This window comes from Erinaceus europaeus, chromosome 19, assembly GCF_950295315.1.
Source record: "Erinaceus europaeus chromosome 19, mEriEur2.1, whole genome shotgun sequence".
Classification (NCBI taxonomy): Eukaryota; Metazoa; Chordata; class Mammalia; order Eulipotyphla; family Erinaceidae; genus Erinaceus; species Erinaceus europaeus.
Genome location: NC_080180.1, coordinates 48,596,811 through 48,601,610, shown reverse-complemented (window position 1 = coordinate 48,601,610; position 4,800 = coordinate 48,596,811).

Below are 4,800 nucleotides of genomic sequence, written 5' to 3'. Positions count from 1 at the left end.
CTCCACAGGGCATAGGCACTGGCAGGTAGAGCCATTCCCCCAGCCTGTTTCTATCTTTCGCTAGTGGAAAGGGCTTTGGAGACATGAGGTGCTGGGGCACATTGGTGAGGTCATCTGCCCAGGGACAGGATGAAATTATACTAACATCTGCAACTTGTTGTCTGTGACTTAGTGAGTTTCTACAGAAGTCCTGATTGTCTTTTGTTGAGTGTGCAAGTGGTTAACCTGTCATGGTTTTTCCTAGTTTCACAGGAGAGAGGAGGCTTGAAATGGCTCCTGCTCCATAGCCAAACTCGTTTGTATTTCAGGATCTTTGATTAGTTAAATATTTTTACTTCGAAAGAATTCATGGTAGGTTGGAAAGCTATATACACATCTAAGGTATGGTAGGGCGCCCATTGGTCATCTCTGTTATAACTATGAGGCAGTGGAAAGTGAAGGACTCTTAGAATTGTTCAGATTGCAGTGATTATCCACTGTCTCATATGTGTGTGCATGAGTGAGTGAGCTTTGGTCATTCAATTTCATATGTTGACTATGAATCTCCATGATGTAGGGGGGAGAGGTGAAAAAAATGGGGAACATGAACCTTAATAGTGAAGATATAGTTGAGTGGACTGTTTTTTAAAAACAAATAGTAGAATTTCATCCTATTGAAGATCTTTAGAACTTATTTAGAGTGAAGCTTTTATTGTTCCCAGAGATTCAATTCTCCAAGAACAAAACAAGAATAAACAAGCAAGAAAAGACTGATTTTATAGGAATGATTCATAAAAATCACAGCTTGCCACTCTCTTTTCAGATTGTCTTACCGTTTAATATATCAGGGTTTGGGGGAGAACTGGCGGGGGGGAGGGAAGTATCTGAAAACAAATAGAATTCAAACAACCTCGTATGTCTGTTCACCTTATTAACTGCTTTAGCATCCAAGTGCCTGCATTTACTGGCATAGAATGTTCCCATTATTTATTGCCATTTATTTTGGAAGACCTTTGTTCTTTGTGTTTTTCAGCTCTGTTATTCTTAAGAGCCAGGAACTCTTGACAGCTGCTGCCAGCCCTGTGTAGTTTGTTTAAAACAATAGGAGAGATTGCCTAGCAACTTCACATCCAGTTTCTGGTACCCTCCTAGAGATGACACTCCACACACATTCTGCTCATCTCCATAAGCTCAGAGGGGAAGCTCAACACACACACACACACACACACACACACACACACATCTAAACTGACCTTCACTGCTCTAAAAGATAGGTCCAACTGTTCACAATGCATTTCACCAGTATACAGATCAGAGCTGTGTTGGTTAGCACTAAATAGTTAGACCATAAAATGGTCTCCATAAATGAATTTGTTTTTTACCTCTCTAGAATTTGTTGTTAGAAATATATATATTTTAAATTAACAAGTGCCACAGCCCCAGAGGTAGTGTAGTCGAATAGGCCTTGGTAGCTCTGGCATCTTAGCATCTTAGCATTGTGTGTGCCAGAGTGATTCATTCATTCATTCTCTCTCTGTCTTCCCTGTCATAAATAAATATGTCTTTAGAAGAGGATGAGAATATGCAGTCTTCATGCTAAAATGGAAAGGAAAATATGATCATTGCAATTTAATTTAGAATATATGATGCCTTTTAACTAGTGAATCAACCAAGTTGTAAAAAACACAAGTTTATTTGGAGTCAGTTTTAGAGACTGATAGAGAAACACAGTCTTGGTAGTAGCCAGGGTTTTAGGCTTCCCTTGTACTTCCTATTCCTATAGTTCTATGTATCAAGTGATAACGGACCTTGTGAGAACAAAGGCACGAGTTAGAAGACTATAGAGTTAGAAGACTATAAACTTCCATTCTGGCATTGTGTTTATTTTGACTACCCAGTTTAGATTAGTTTCAGCACTCCTTTAATTTCTTTACCCAATTATCCTCATCTGCAAAGAACATACTCAAAAAGACTACTCTGGCTCCTTCTCACAAATGATCCCATTACTTTAGAAATGACCTTGATCTGCTGTGAAAGACGATTTTACAAAGAACAGAAAGAAGATAGCCCTGCCACTTCAAGTATGCCATGAAGGAGACTGGGAGACACATTACTCAGTGGAGTGCACCCTTAGCCATGTGTGAGGACCTAAGGCCAACCCACTGGAACGCCATACACAAAGGAAGAATCACATGGTGATGCGGTCTTTTGGTGCCGCTCCTCCTTTCTCTCTCCCTTGGTATCTCTCACCCTCTATCTGGAAAAAAGAAAACAAAATGTTCACCAGGAATTATGGGATCAGGCAGGTATGAAGCCCTGACAGTGGATAGACTATCTTATTGAGTGAAGCATGGATAGCTGTAAATAGAGGAAAGAAGAGAGGGTCAGAAGACCAGAAACAGCGATATCAAGCTGGAGAGATGTCTAGAGTAGAAATATGTCAACTATTCCACAGGATAATAAAGGCTACGGAACTTCTTTTAAGCTTTTGGAAAGTAAACGAAATTTCAGTGCAGATGTCAGAAACCTGCTTGTGAATTACATTCAATTTGCTACCTAATTTTCTAAATATTTATGGGAACTCAGCATAACTATTCATGTACATATTGACTGTGGCTGCTATATTAGCCTTGCAGAATGACAGAATAAAGTAACAAGGATAACAAGATCTACAAAGATAAAATACATACTACTCATCCTTTTCTAGAAAGAGTTTGTTTTGCTTGAGAAAATTTTGCTATATTTGGAGTTTGAGTAAGTCAGTTCAATATTCAGAATTGCTCAGAAATATCAAAGTTAGTGTATAAAATGTAATATCTCTGCAAATGATGTTGTGTGAATATTTGGACTCCTTCCCCAAAAGACACAACACTAACCTTGGAGAAGTGTTGTCAGGAATCTTGTTCCTCAATATCACTGACATTTATAACAGTCCTTATCATGGTTGAAAATGACACTCTCAATGTAATTGCCTTACACCATGACCACGGTGGTGCCATAGATACATATAATATCTTTATTATTGGTGAATAGCAATGAAGTTTGAAATTTAAACAATTCTTTGTTATACACAACTGTTTTTTTTTAAATCTCCACTTTCTATTTGACATTGAAACTAGGTACATATTTATACAAACACAAAACAAAACAAATCTAAAAGCACAATTGTGTAGTTGGGTTTGATTTTTCAGTCCGTTGATACCATTTAAGCAGTGGTTAGTAGAATCTCTAGGATAAAATAAGAAAAAATGTGACAAATTAATGAATAATGCAATATTTATGTCATTTTTGTTGTGATGTCTTTCTTCCCAATTACTAAGTGGCTACAGGAGCATCGAATTTCATCCGTTTTTTATTTATTGGGGAATTAATGTTTTACATTCAACAGTAAATACAATAGTTTGTACATGCATAACATTCCCCAGTTTCCCACATAACAATACAACCCCCAACCAGGTCCCCTGTCATCCTTCTTGGACCTGTACTCTCTCTACCCACCCACCTCAGAGTCTTTTACTTTGATGCAACACACCAATTCCATTTCAGGTTCTCCTTGTGGTTTCTTTTCTGATCTTGTTTTTCAACTTCTGCCTGTGAGTGAGATCATCCCATATCCATCCTTCTGTTTCTGACTTATTTCACTTAACAAGAATTTTTCAAGTATTTCATCTTTTTAAAATTTTATTTTATTTATAATAAGGAAACATTGACAAAACCATAGAATAAGAGGGGTACAACTCCACACAATTCCCACCACCACCAGAACTCCATATTCCATCCCCTACCCTGATAGCTTTCCTATTCTTTAACCCTCTGGGAGTATGGACCCAAAGTCATTGTGGAATATGGAAGGTCGAAGGTCTGGTTTCTGTAATTGCTTCCATGCTGAACATGCGTGTTGACAGGTCGATCCATACTCCCAGCCTGCATCTCTCTTTCCCTAGTGGGGCAGGGTTCTGGGGAAGTGGGGCTCCAGCACACACTGGTGGAGTCGAATGAACAGGGAAGTCTGGTTGGCATCATCTTAGCATCTGGAACCTGGTGGCTGAAAAGAGAGTTAACATATAAAGCCGAAAAAATTGTTGACTAATCATGAATGTAAAGGCTAGAATAGTGCAGATGAAGAATTGGGGCTGGGAGGGTCTCCCTTTTGTAGATAGCTAGTACGTACATTTTAGTTATATTCCAAAAGGCCTGTGGATGTATACTAGTTTTTGGTTGTTATTTTTTTTCCCCTGAGCCTGAAATCTGATATGCAGGTAGATCTAAGTGATTGTCTGGGGAGATGATGTCATAGCTGCAAAAAGGACCAGAAAGCTGGATCAGGCTCCCAAATATGGGGAAAATGTGTAAATATTGTTGACTGTAAACCCCACTGATTTGATGTGATCTGGGGCCCATATTCAGCTTAGGAGCCTGTGTTTTAAATGACCTGCAATACATCAAAGAGAAAAAAAAAAAAAGAAGACTGAACTGAGATGTTTCCCATCTCTAATAAAAATTCTGTAGGGTGGTAAAATTGGATAAATATTATATATATATATATTTTTTTTCAACTTTCCTAAGTTCCCTAAATATCCTAAAGACTGGTGTGATGCTTCTTAAGTTGTATGGATCCATTTCATTTGGAAATGAGGCACAAGTGTTGAGGCAAAATTATCAGAGACTTTCTAGCTAGCTGTGGGAATGCTCTGAAGGATCCTATAGCTCAGGATTCAGCAAATGTTCATCTCTAGTCACTGCCAGATACTTTTGGTCACAGGGACATATTAGGACGATACTGAGACCCCTGTCATACAAAGGTGTTGAATTTTCCACCAT